The sequence below is a fragment of the Ptychodera flava genome, chromosome 19, assembly GCF_041260155.1.
Source record: "Ptychodera flava strain L36383 chromosome 19, AS_Pfla_20210202, whole genome shotgun sequence".
In the NCBI taxonomy this organism is placed as follows: domain Eukaryota; kingdom Metazoa; phylum Hemichordata; class Enteropneusta; family Ptychoderidae; genus Ptychodera; species Ptychodera flava.
The window spans coordinates 6,575,017-6,588,580 of NC_091946.1; the positions used below are offsets into that span (position 1 = coordinate 6,575,017).

A 13,564-nucleotide genomic window follows, 5' to 3' on the forward strand; every position below is an offset into this window, starting at 1 on the left:
GAAAAATATTCTTCTCCGAATCCCACGAGAACGATCTTTGCCCCACGGATAATACGTAGATTACTGTCTTCACATGTTTGTATGAACTGAACCCCAGAAATACGACCTATGACCCTTGAATAATTCGGAGATTTACTGTTTTCATGAGTTTGCATGACAGAGAATGTCAGTAAACGGACTTTGATCATGGAATGCAAAGATGATAGCCACAGTAAATCAGACCCAGTAAATGTTGCATATCTCGCCGAAGTATAGATGCAAAGTCGCGAGCGTAAACCCACAGAGAGTAATTAGATGTCAAGGAAATAAAACCTGGTTGCTGTTTTGCTTGTTTGTTCATTTGATCGTTTGTTGTTCTTTGTTTTTACGTTTTTAAAATGTGACAATAGGTTTAGCCGTTGCGAATCATTCAATCATGACGACATTTCAAAACAGTAATTCTGATCTTCTAAATTCCTGAGAGTTAAAACAATTATGGCAGTCAATTTCTTAACATTTAATTTTTGGCATATCATGTGTGCAAGTCATAGACATACACAACAGACATAGATATATAGATACATAGGCAGATACAAACATACGTACGTTCGTATTTCGTACGTACGTAAGTGTACATACATACATACATACATACATACATACATACATACATACATACATACATACATACATACATACATACATACATACATACATACATACATACATACATACATACATACATACATACATACATACATACATACATACATACATACATACATACATACATACATAAAACATACATACATACATACATACATACATACATACATACATACATACAGACAGACAGACAGACAGACAGACAGACAGACAGACAGACAGACATACATACATACATACATACATACATACATACATACATACATACATACATACATACATACATACATACATACATACATACATACATACATACATACATACATACATACATACATACATACATACATACATACATACATACATACATACATACATACATACATACATACATACATACATACATACATACATACATACATACATACATACATACATACATACATACATACATACATACATACATACATACATACATACATACATACATACATACATACCTACATACATACATACATACATACATACATACATACATCATACATACATACATACATACATACATACATACATACATACATACATACATACATACATACATACATACAGGGAGGCACCGTGGGGCAGTCGTTAGGGTACAGGACTCATTATCAGGCATGGAGGATGGTGATTTCGAGACCTGGTAGGTCCAGAGTAACATCCTCACTGTCGGAGGATGGTAAGTTTGCCTGTTGGCTGATGTGTTGAATAAAATAAAAATAAATACATTTATGGCAGTAAATTTCTTAAAGAGAAATTAAACGTGTTTTACTTTTAAAATACATAAGTACATATTTCGTATGAATTGATTTTTCCATTGCCGATGGTTTTCTTGTCGCTTCCGTGATTCACGCCGTGAGTTCAGGAAGACAAAAACACCAAAATATGCTGCCAATCCAGGCCTGAACTCACCCCGGACGCCGTTGGGGGCTCACTTCATGGTAAAGTTGAACTGTGTAGGCCCTTTGTGCAGGCTCCTGCTGTGGGGCAAGAAAGATGGTATTTTTCGTCAGCTTTTGGTCAGAGTTATAAATGGTTCATGTGATTCGATGCGGCCTCAAGTCACTTTTCTCATTTATTGACAACAGTTGTGACTCTTTTTTCTTTAGAATATAGTCAAATAAACACCTAGTTGCCGGGAACATCACTAACCATGGACAGCCTGAGTAGACGAAAGATCTTCAGCCTCTACCTATGCCCTAACCTTAGTTGACATTTAAAATTGGAGGCAGTTTGCCCGCGAGCGAAAAACACACGAAAAGGCACGTTCTCACAACAGACATACAATGAAAAAATTGAGGTTTTTATTTGGTTATGATTTATTATGTTATTGGCCTTTTGCTTCATTCCCGAACAAATAAAACAGAATTAAGTGGATTACATCTAAATCAAAACACTGAACGAATGTAGAGCAATCTAATCACAGATCAGTACGTGTAAAACATGACGACATTTATATTTTTGTACAGTGCATTGTCTCCGACGATTTGGCAGACAATCGTGTCATACTAATGGAAAGTTCTTAAAATTTATACTGCCACAGATGGCAGTAATCCGGCCTTGTTCGCTTGCCTTATGAATATGAAAGAAGTACTGGGGGTCAAAGGTCTACTCAGATAACAGTAGAGACATACCGACAGATAGTGATGGAGATATTCAGACAGGTAGACATTTAATAGATAGACAGACAGGCAGGCAGGCAGGCAGGCAGACAGACAGACAGACAGACAGACAGACAGACAGACAGACAGACAGACAGACAGACTGGGTCTTATGGCAGATGCAGCCAACGAACAATTCACTTTTAAAGGGGTCCTTATTATGATAAGATATATTGTACAGGACAAGTAATGTAAACTAACTAATTTAATTCCAGAGGGTAATTAATAATTAGCTGTTCATATTTTGCCCTCCAACTGAAAATTTTTCGACTTACCCTCCCGCACTCAAACTTCATTTTTACCCACTCCCCACATATTTTTGGCTGTTTCCCCTCTTATTGTGAATTTTTGACCCTCTCCTGCCCTGTGGCGAAAAAACTTGTCGATTTCCCCTGCCCTGGAAAAAAATGTATCATTTCCTGCAGACATGAAGCTCCCCTACCTTGTGATGAAAAAACCTGTCGATTTTCCCCATATTTAATTTATAAAGAGCCTAACTTCCCCAATGCCCGGTTTACAAGTAAATTACCCTCTCCTCGATTTTCCCCAATCCCGGTTCCCAGGCCAATCAACCGGTATCTGCCCTGCCCGACAAAAAAATTAAAATCTGCTCCCTGCCAGCTAAGAAATATGTCCCCTGCCCAAGCGAAATTAAAATTTCCCCTGCTTCAAAAAATTGCTCCCGGAATAGCGGTTTCGATGAATAGCTCCGTTGGCTGCACCTTTTATGTTGTTTGAATTTTGTGTGAGATTTTTACTAGGCAAGAGCGCCACTTTGCCACGAGTCCTTTGACAGGAATGGAGGCAGATGGAATGGATAAAATGTATCAATGCTCGGAACAACAAGGAAATGGAATGTCGAAATACAAAACCATATTTACTTCACAGAAATTTCCCAGTCTACCCAAACGGCGATAACCGTGGAAAGCGTGTTCTTGAACTCAAACAAATCAAAGATCATTACTAGTAGTACAATACGACTTAAAACATATTGATGACCAGATTTTCTACCGATTACGAACGATTATTTTAGTTCTTTCCTAACTGTATTAGTACGAGCACTTGAGGCATAGCTTTGCAATTTTTCCCAAGGATCGATTAAATTGACACATATAAATAAGTGACATATACACAAGATACATGCAGAACGATACGGCTTAATTGTTTCAAAGATAATGTCTGTTTAGTTCTCGATCAGTAAATTTTGGCACATTTAACAGTTCCTTTGGGTAAATTGGCTGGAACAATTTAAATTATTTCCCTCTGGTCAAAAGCCCGTATGGTTCTGGTGTAAAAATGCAATTTTGGAATCCCACAAATTGAACAGCGAAGTAAATAGACTTGCTACAGTCAGATAACGATATAATTTGCTCTGGTTGTTGCGCTAATCAAAATCACCAAAGCATATAAACATGTGCATAAAAAGTATGTCCCTGAGATAATAAGGTGTCAAAAGTGTTTATAAACGATCATTTGCGACTTTAAAATCAATTCTTGGCCAGAAATTACCGTCAAATAGGCTGTCACCAGACTGTTTTTTCGCTTTCCTGCTAAATGGCATTCGTTAGGCTTATTGTCCTGTCTTACAAGCACAAATGATGCATTGAAAATTAGGAAACATTGGCTTACAGCGACGACTCTAGTGCTTTTCTCTCAGTATCCGGACTGTTGAATATCTTGTTTCTTTCAGACCATCAGTGATGACTGCAAACTACCATGTCGCTGTTGGAACTGTTGACGCCTATTCAACCCACTAAAATGTGAAGACATAACTAAATAAATATACAGACACACAGACACAGAAAATACACACACATATATGTGTGTATATATATATAATATATATATATATATATATATAATATATATATATATATACATACATACATACATACATACATACATACATACATACATACATACATACATGATGTATGTATGTATGTAGTATGTATGTAGTATGTATGTATGTATGTATGTATGTATGTATGTTTATGTATGTATGTATGTATGTATGTATGTATGTATGTATGTATGTATGTATGTATGTATGTATGTATGTATGTATGTATGTATGTATGTATGTATGTATGTATGTATGTATGTATGTATGTATGTATGTATGTATGTATGTATGTATGTATGTATGTATGTATGTATGTATGTATGTATGTATGTATGTATGTATGTATGTATGTATGTATGTATGTATGTATGTATGTATGTATGTATGTATGTATATGTATGTATTATGAGAAAGGAATTTAATTTCATATTGCACAATACATATCAAAAATGATGAAATATCGATTTTTGAAGACGAAGAAAAGTGATCAAAGTAGGATGAGGATGACTTCTTTTGTGCATTAAATGAAGACTGACAGTGTTTGGAGAGGTTAAAGAAACGCACTTGACCTTGGGAGTGACTTTGGTATCACTGAAATTTTAAAAGTTCAATTAATAATAGTAATGAATATCAAGCTTGATTATGAATAACTACAAAGTACTCATCGAATGGAGGGGGACGATAATATTTTGATGACAACTCTGTGTTGCCAAGGGCAAAGACCCCACCTTTCATCGCTGCTTCTGAAAATACTCATCCCGTGCTGCCGTAAAGTGGTATTACCTTTCGATATTTGAGAGTCTTCTTCCGGTACGCTTACACCGTTCTAAGGTTTTTCACTTTCGGCTTCTCAGTGATAGCAGGGTACCGAAGGACAGTTCCCATAACAACGTCACCAGTTAGTATTTGGCCAGGTTTCATAACTCGATGAGTTACCGTAACATTTCGGCTGTAACAGCGGAAGCGTAAGTTTGGAGATAATACAATGTAACTCGAACGGTAACAACCGACTACAAGAAACCTCAAATGTAACGACAGACGAAAAATATGACTTCTGAGAAGACAATGGAGTTGAGGATACAGACAAGACAAAAACCTGATGTGTAATCGGACTTGTCCTAGTCTGAAAAACAGCAATTCTATGAATGCTATCGATCAGTTCTCTTACCTGCAAACGATAAATAAACGGACGCAGGTATGTGGGATGGCCACTTCCTCTCGTCAAAGAATGCAGTAAGTAAACAAAGGGCTGCCAGCGGAGGAAAAATGCGTATCTAAAAGCTGCAATAAATGGCAAGTTTAAGATTATTCTATTTTCTAATTACCTTTTTTGTTTGAACAGTTTTCACTCGTAAGTAGGTGCTACTTTAATGGAGACCTCTGAGGGCAAACTAAACATTTACACAATAATCAACTTGACTCCAACAGGTGGTTGAGTACAGCGCCCCCAACGTCGTCCTAGATAAAATGACATCGACGGGAGATAATATCTATGCATCTCCACGTGTTCGGCAACTTTATGTACACAGTTTCGCCACTTGTCGCCCGGGGTGCGGTTTGTACTTGCATTCAGGTTCGATGTATTGTCTTATCCTTTAAATTCAAAATAAATTCGACATGACGGTTTTCCGGAACGTGAGGGCGACAAAGGTCTGTATACTGCTAGGGGTTGTTGGGTCCTCACTCGTCGCAACGACTGTCACAGACAACCTAACCGGACAACCTTATCACTGTCAGCGTTCTATGTAGCCCTTCGTTTTAATTAGGTTACTGTGATTAAAGAACGTTTGGAGCCCACTCACGTTTGATACAAACAGCACTTGAACCTTACTTAGGACAGGTCAGGTCGATACAGAATTCCGTTCAGGAAAAACATACAACTAAATAATTTAAATCGACAAGATAACCGCGTTCTCTAATATTCTTTGCTCGAGATGAGGATACTCCATAATATAAATGATAAGATCTGAGATACTTCACTTAGCAGGCAATGGTTCAATATTGTTAATTATTGCCATAATCGGTGCTTAAGTCAGGTTGGATACTTAGATAAAGTACAATAAAATAATAGTTCAACTTACAGTACAAAGTACCTATCTTATCCCCTTTTAGCGGCTGTTAGGTACATTGATCATTTGCTTATTGCAACTGACTAATACTATATAGCATATATTTGTTGGTTTTATCAGAGCTTAGAAATACACTACTGTTTATCTTCGCTTAAGCAACACATTTTTGCTTTATTTTCAACTACCTGATCAAATATCTACGGTAAATACTTCTTCCATAGCGCAGAGAACGCCTGGTGTCGCCACTATATATGTATATATATATTATATATATATATATATATATATATATATATATATATATATATATATATATATATATATATATATATATAATATTATATATATATATATTCAATCCTCAACAATGTGTAACCGTACTCTCTGTGCCCAAGTTCAGAGGTTGCCATAAAGCCATTATGGTGATAACCGGGAGGGCACATTGTATACATTTGTGTGTGTGTGTGTGTGTGTGGTGTGTGTGTGTGTGTGTGTGTGTGTGTGTGTGTGTGTGTGTATATATATATATATATATATATATATATATATATATATATATATATATATATATATAATATATTAATATATATATGCGTTTCCTCTGAAACTTTGATGAAGATTACATTCTAGACTACAGTCCAGGTACAATATTAAGCTGTTATTTCAGCTCTTGTAATAACCATGTGCCCGTGTCACTTCATGTGGGTGTTAGGGCCATAGTTCGAACCGATGTTTGCGTGCTGCCTCAAGATGTAACAGTTTCAACACTATGAAAACAGTGAGATGGAACACGTGAAACAGTATCACATAGAACTGCACAAATATCCAAAGGCGACGTTATTGTTTCGCGATTTCACGAGGTCGGGGATTGTCACTTTCTGTACAACTACCGAAAAATTCTACCGTAACTGCATCAATTTTTTATTTCACATGCCTTCCGTAGCACAATCTATTTGTGTTATTATTCTTGTGTTTTGGTATTCATTTGTTTCGAAAGTTTCCTTGCAAGCACCATGTAGGAATTCCTTGCCTACTGTTCCTCTTCTGAGACAAGTTATATGATTCGCTGACGTCAACGTTGGTGTCATCAAGCGTTCTTTGACATTCGATTCCTTGAATTATTGAGCTAAAAATTCTACGTTATCCTTTTTTGGAAAAAAAAATCCACCGCAAGGTTAAATTACAGGACCGATTAGAGAGCACATGATGCCCTTGAATTTCTCAGTTGGACCACTTCTGTTTTCGAACGTCCAACCATTTTAACCATTGTTTACGTAAGATGCAACCTTTGTTTTGTGATGTGTATGCATGGTATGGTATGTATCGACAAGTCTCCTTCTAGTCAGCATGGTGCCCCTACCACCTCCGTGTATTCACAAAGGAGTTTAAAATTCTTTCAAGTTGTAATGAAATGGCCATACAAAATTTGAGACCTCGTCACACAAATGCTTGACTCGTGAGGGCGTAATCACAATCGCGATGGCACAGGCGTTGTGAGAAGTGCAACTTATAAAGGAGCGTTACGCCGCCAAACATTTCTAATCGTTTTTGCAATGAATAGAAAAGCGAAATGTCTGCTTTATATCATGAAAACTGAATAGCGCACTTTTTTCCAACTCCTTAGGAAGATCCTACACCCACCAATTCGTAGCTTAGGGCTACCTCGCATGCGCAATTTCCAGTAGAAATCTGCTCCCCAGACAAACACCGAAAAATGAGACATATCGAACGCCGGGCACACGGCGTAATACCTGTTTACTGAAAGGCGCGAGTGTTGGTTTCTGAAGTAATAAAGGCATTCATGCCTTTTATGTAGACACGGCTCTAGCATTGTTCCGATCTTGACTAGCTCAATAACATCCATTTCTACCGGCGAAAAATACAGTGGAACAAGAAGGCAGCCCAATGACAATGCTGGCTGCATTCCGTGACACATTGAGGAGCCAAACCACTCTTCACTGTCTTTTCAAACCCTTTCGCAAAAAGGGCCTTGTGTGCACGACTTATAAAGAATGTACATAGAGGGGTCTTTTCTTCCTATTGTGTTGCGAAGTGTATTGAAGGTGTACTTACTGACTTGACAAGGATCAAGTGGAAAGAATAGAAGATATTCAATCTTCTGAGGAAGGGGTGGTCAGTAAGGGATTTTTCAGTGTCGTCTGGCTCACTTGTTTTGCTCTGACTGACATCCATCATCCCATGTTCGCTTGTCTTACCGGCGCTCAGAAATTCACTAGGAAAACGTGACCCACAGCTTCTGAGCACACACCTTAACGCGTACAAAACCGCGTGTGTTAGTGGTCTCTACCATGATACCAAACGACAAACTTTACAGAGTTTCCGCTCTTGCTGAAAAGCTGCTTGCCTTATTCATGAACGTGATATCGGTGAATTTTAAACCAGTCTGCATCTGTCCATAATTATACAATTTCTGTGATTCCAGACTTTGTTTTCTATCGGCTTGCAATTGCCTTATTTCGCTTTACGTCACCCCCGACCTTTATTTTATTATTTGTGCTTTTGCTACGTCCCTCTGGAAAATCCTCATTCTATTATGTCATCCCACTGACCTCGCATTCTCTGCTGCTCCCCGAGGATGCCTCTTTGTCGAGAAATTGTCAGTCTGGTTTTCCATTTTTGTCTTGGTCGAACGACAAATCCCTCTCAGAGAGAAAAACAGCGGAAAAGTTCCGCTTTAGTCTGAGCACGTGAAAACTGCGAACTTCATTGTTCATTTAATCAATTTGTTGCGGAAAAAGCTTGTACGAGAGAAAGTGAATTTGTCGCTGTGACATGAGCGCAGTAAATATTGCATGTTACATATTTCGACATGGATCTTCGTTAATGTGAACTGGGAGACAAACACGTATCGGGGAGAAATCTTTGCAGACAAATCAATGAAAATGTTGCCGCATGGTCTCGAAGGCACAACCAACAAGATGTGAAATCTGTGCCATTTTTGTCGGCCACGTCTCACTATTCCGCTGCGTCCAGATTACTTTCAGCTTAGCATTTCCAAAGCCAAGAAATGTATCTTTGCAAAGCACTTCCTTTTCAACGGCTTAGAAATCTCGAGATAATGGTTGATACAGCAACACGGCAGTTTACATAAAGAGCAAATAAGATCTTCGGATATCATAGTTAGATATTCGATAATGGAGCCGGACGAAAACCGCGAATTTAATTTCCTGACATTTTCAGAGGACAAAGTTGGGCTGTGAATAAAACATACTTGACACATTCTTTATCGAACTAAATAAAACAACCATCAAGTGATTCTTAAGAGCACCGCAGTTCATAAAGACAATTGAGTCCGATCACGTGATCATTCACTTTCGATCAGGGTGGTGCCAAGGTGTTAGTGATGTCAAAACAAAACATTAACTCTTTTGACGAAATACGATTTGGCAAAGGATTAGTTACATGAGTGTACAATTATTGCAAAACGCACTTCAGAAGTCACGGTGGGTCGCCCCTCTCTTTTCGACTCAAGCTTTCAATTCTAAATTTGTTTATAAAGACGTTAATTACTTTTGTTGAGAGAGGATATCGTCTACTGTGATTTGAAAAAAACATACCAGTACTTTCAAATGTTAAAGTTCTTGCTTCTTTAGCATGCTTTCCACGTTGATAAACATTCGATTATAGTAAGAAACCAATTTAGACATTTCAAATTTTCAAGAACTAGGCAACTTTCCTCTCCAAACACAGACAAATGAACAAAATGGGAACAAATAATGTCATTAATTTGATGGCTTTTCAAGTTGAAGTATAGCTGATAGTTGCCTTAACCAGTTTATCTAAAATTTCAATGTCAGACGAGAAAATAAGATATTGCGGATGCCTACAAATTTACGCAATGGGATGGAATCAAAGTGTAATGTATGCTATTTACGATAAGCAGAACGTTAATGTCTACGGCCATAGTGTCATCCATAGTCGTACCAGAGGACTAGTGTTCAAAACAACATACTCAAACAAATTTAAATAGAATGCTGGGCTTCCTTTCAAGTGTGCACACGCCCACGGCTCTCCAACAGCAAACACAAACCATTGTGCGCGATACTTAAACACACGTTAAGAAGGAAATCGTTGGCACTTTTGTCAAACTGTTTTTTAACAAGACGACTGTTTTTGAGGTTGATGACTCAGGGTGTCCGTCTGTTTGTACTTCACGTTGAAAAGCTGAGTTGACCCAATCTGGTTGTTACAATTTCACGCTTTTGTATCTGCCGCCGAAGGCCTCACATCGGCGTTGCGCCGCTCATCAAGCTCTACACCCAAACTTCATCCCGCAGAAGAGCAACTCAGACGAAATTCACTTCCTGCAAAGAGGCACCAAAGCTCAGCTGGGCCTGCCCTGGACCCGGGGACATGCAAACTTTTCATCTTCTAATCCAATGCTCAGATAAATTATGAAATTTCATGCGGTATGCAACTGCGACATTTTACGCCAGAGAAACAACTTCACGACGGGCAAACTGCATTATTAAACTTCGAAATATCGACAGCGAATCCACCCCTCGGCTAGCACAGTTTCAATTATATTTTTTAGTCAACCAGATATTTAGTTTAATCCCCACCCTACGAGCACGATGGAATAGCGAATTGCTGAATGGTCCGATACGGCAGAAGCTTAAAGCAACCGTTACACAATATAAATTAACAAATTTTCGCGCAAAAGCCGTGCAAAGCCGTCAATGAGAATACTGGGTGTTATTTTTTGCAATTGGTTGTATTTCAAATAATTCATTCGCTAATAGCAACCGCAACAAAGTCAATGTATACAATGGATTGCTCTGCAAAGTGTCAGTGAATGGTAAAAAATGAACGGAAGAGGGAGGGCAAAGACAGGAGTCAGTTGTTTTCTCCACTGTCCCTTAATAGGACCAGTTTCAATCACTGCGTTTTCAAAACTAATTGACCGTTAATCATAGAGGTTATCTTGTCAATAACACTATAATCTGTGACGGAATCGGTAGTGTAGTGTAGTTTGATGTAGTGTAGTGTAGTGCAGTGTAGTGCAGTGCAGTGCAGTGCAGTGCAGTGTAGTGTAGTGTAGTGTAGTGTAGTGTAGTGTAGTGTAGTGTAGTGTAGTGTAGTGTAGTGTAGTGTAGTGTAGTGTAGTGCAGTGCAGTGCAGTGCAGTGTAGTGTAGTGTAGTGTAGTGTAGTGTAGTGTAGTGTTGTGTTGTGTTGTGTTGTGTAGTGTAGTGTGGTGTACTGTAGTGTGTGTGCATAGTGTAGTGTAGTGTGGTGTGATGGGTGTACTGTAGTGTAGTGTAGTGCAGCGTAGTGTAGTGTAGTGTAGTGTAGTGTAGTAAAGTGTTGTAATACACTACACTACACTACACTGTACTATGCTGAACTGTAATGCAATGCCATCACTATTCTATACCGTACTATTCTTTATTGAAAGTGTTGTGCTGCATACATACATACATACATACATACATACATACATACATACATACATACATAATAATACATATATACATACATACATACATACATACATACATACATACATACATACACACATACATACATACATACAACTACATACATACATACATACATACATACAATACACATACATACATACATACATACATACATACATACATACATACATACATACATACATACATACATACATACATACATACATACATACATACATACATACATACATACATACTGTGTCTCTGGTTCAGGTTTATCAGAAAGAATAGTGACTTTTATCTCTATTATAACCTGAGAAAACGTATTGAAACATGATTCTTTGAAAACAAAGCGCATAATGCGACGTCATTTGCCATCCACTTGATCTTAATGAGCCCATTGTCCATGCTATTTGCATATCAATAGGAACACAGCAAATGTTGCATATTCTTTCCTTTGAAGGGAAAAACACGATATTAGTGATCTTTGAATTTTATGAATGAACTATAAACAAACATTGAACTAGAAGCAGGTCCATTTCTGATGTTAAAAGAGTTGTACAAAATACTGGTCGGGTCATGTCTGCTAGTTCAGATCTATCTATCTATCTATCTATCTATCTATCTATCTATCTATCAATCTATCTATCTATCTATCTATCTATCTATCTATCTATCTATCTATCTATCAATCACTGTTCATGGTTTTTCAGTGTAGCTATCGACGCATACCGACGTATTTGTATGTCCATGCGGCGGACCACTCACAAGTCCGAATTTTTCCTCTACTTTCTATCCGTCTTCATCTGACTATCAACCTGCAATATCACACTCCTGTCTGTCTGTCTGTCTGTCTGTCTGTCTGTCTGTGTATCTGTCTGACTCTCTTTATATCTCTGCAGAAAGTAACCTTGTCAACTGTATGTCAATTCTTCCCTTCCGACTTTTTTACACAATGACGCCGTCTCTTTTCTGTCAGTGCGTGCCTGTCAGTCATCTGCCTTCCCAGTCCAACAGCCTTTGTCTGTCTCTCTGTCTGTCTGCATATCTATCGGTTGAGAGTACTACTACGAGTACTATTACGCGTTCAAGTACATGGCACATATCATAAACTGCCACAGTTGTAGTTGTCTGGGATGACACATACATTCGTCTATTCATCCATTGATTCGCACACATCATGAGCTTACATCCTCTTTATTTAGTTCTAATTATCTTTGTGCCACATCCATGAACATATATAGACATACAGTCAGACACGAAGACACACACACTCACAAAATGGATGAAGGATGGGGCTTAATACAGAAATTCTGGCATTATTTTATCATGGCGGCTTAACGGTGTTTAATGTTATGTTTGATGAATTATCTTAATAAGTTGCAGCCTTCCTTCCTGTTCTAAAGCCCATCTGAACGCAGCTGTTCGGCACCAATGTCCACCGTGAAAAGCCCCCTTTTCATCTGTGTCTGGACGAAATGTCAAAGCGTTACAATTTGCGAAACGCGCACAATTATCAATAATAAGATTTGTATAAATCACGGGAAATCATAAAACGTTCCCAAACTGTGAGCATTCAACTGCGGACAGGCATTATATACCACAATACAAAACAACGCGTTTCTGGGATCCATGCATTGCGCATTTACCACAATTGTGTCGGGCTTTTTTATGATAAATGCCAGGGTAACAGACATTTGCCTCTTCAATACAAATCCTGGGGTCATGCTTTTCTTTGAAATAAGTAAGTGATTAATGCGTAATTTTTTTTCTGATGATGCAATTTTTCCACCAAATGACGTCATCGTTTACGATATTGTGGTGTTTGCATGTCTCTCTCGGCATGTAAGATAGAACAACCA

General features: G+C 38.0%; 1 long non-coding RNA gene across 2 annotated transcripts; it reads right to left on the reverse strand.

The window, feature by feature from the left end:
- Positions 1 to 1,500: 1,500 nt before the first annotated feature.
- Positions 1,501 to 5,650, reverse strand: LOC139118216 (uncharacterized). Of its 2 annotated transcripts, XR_011548639.1 has the most exons (4): positions 5,517 to 5,650; positions 4,975 to 5,140; positions 3,975 to 4,098; positions 1,501 to 1,664 (listed from the first exon to the last, which is right to left on the reverse strand). It is a non-coding gene; the product is annotated as an uncharacterized lncRNA (long non-coding RNA). The 2 variants fall into 2 exon arrangements; XR_011548638.1 differs by lacking the exon at positions 5,517 to 5,650 and having other exon boundaries at positions 4,975 to 5,421.
- Between the last annotated feature and the right edge of the window lie 7,914 nt (positions 5,651 to 13,564).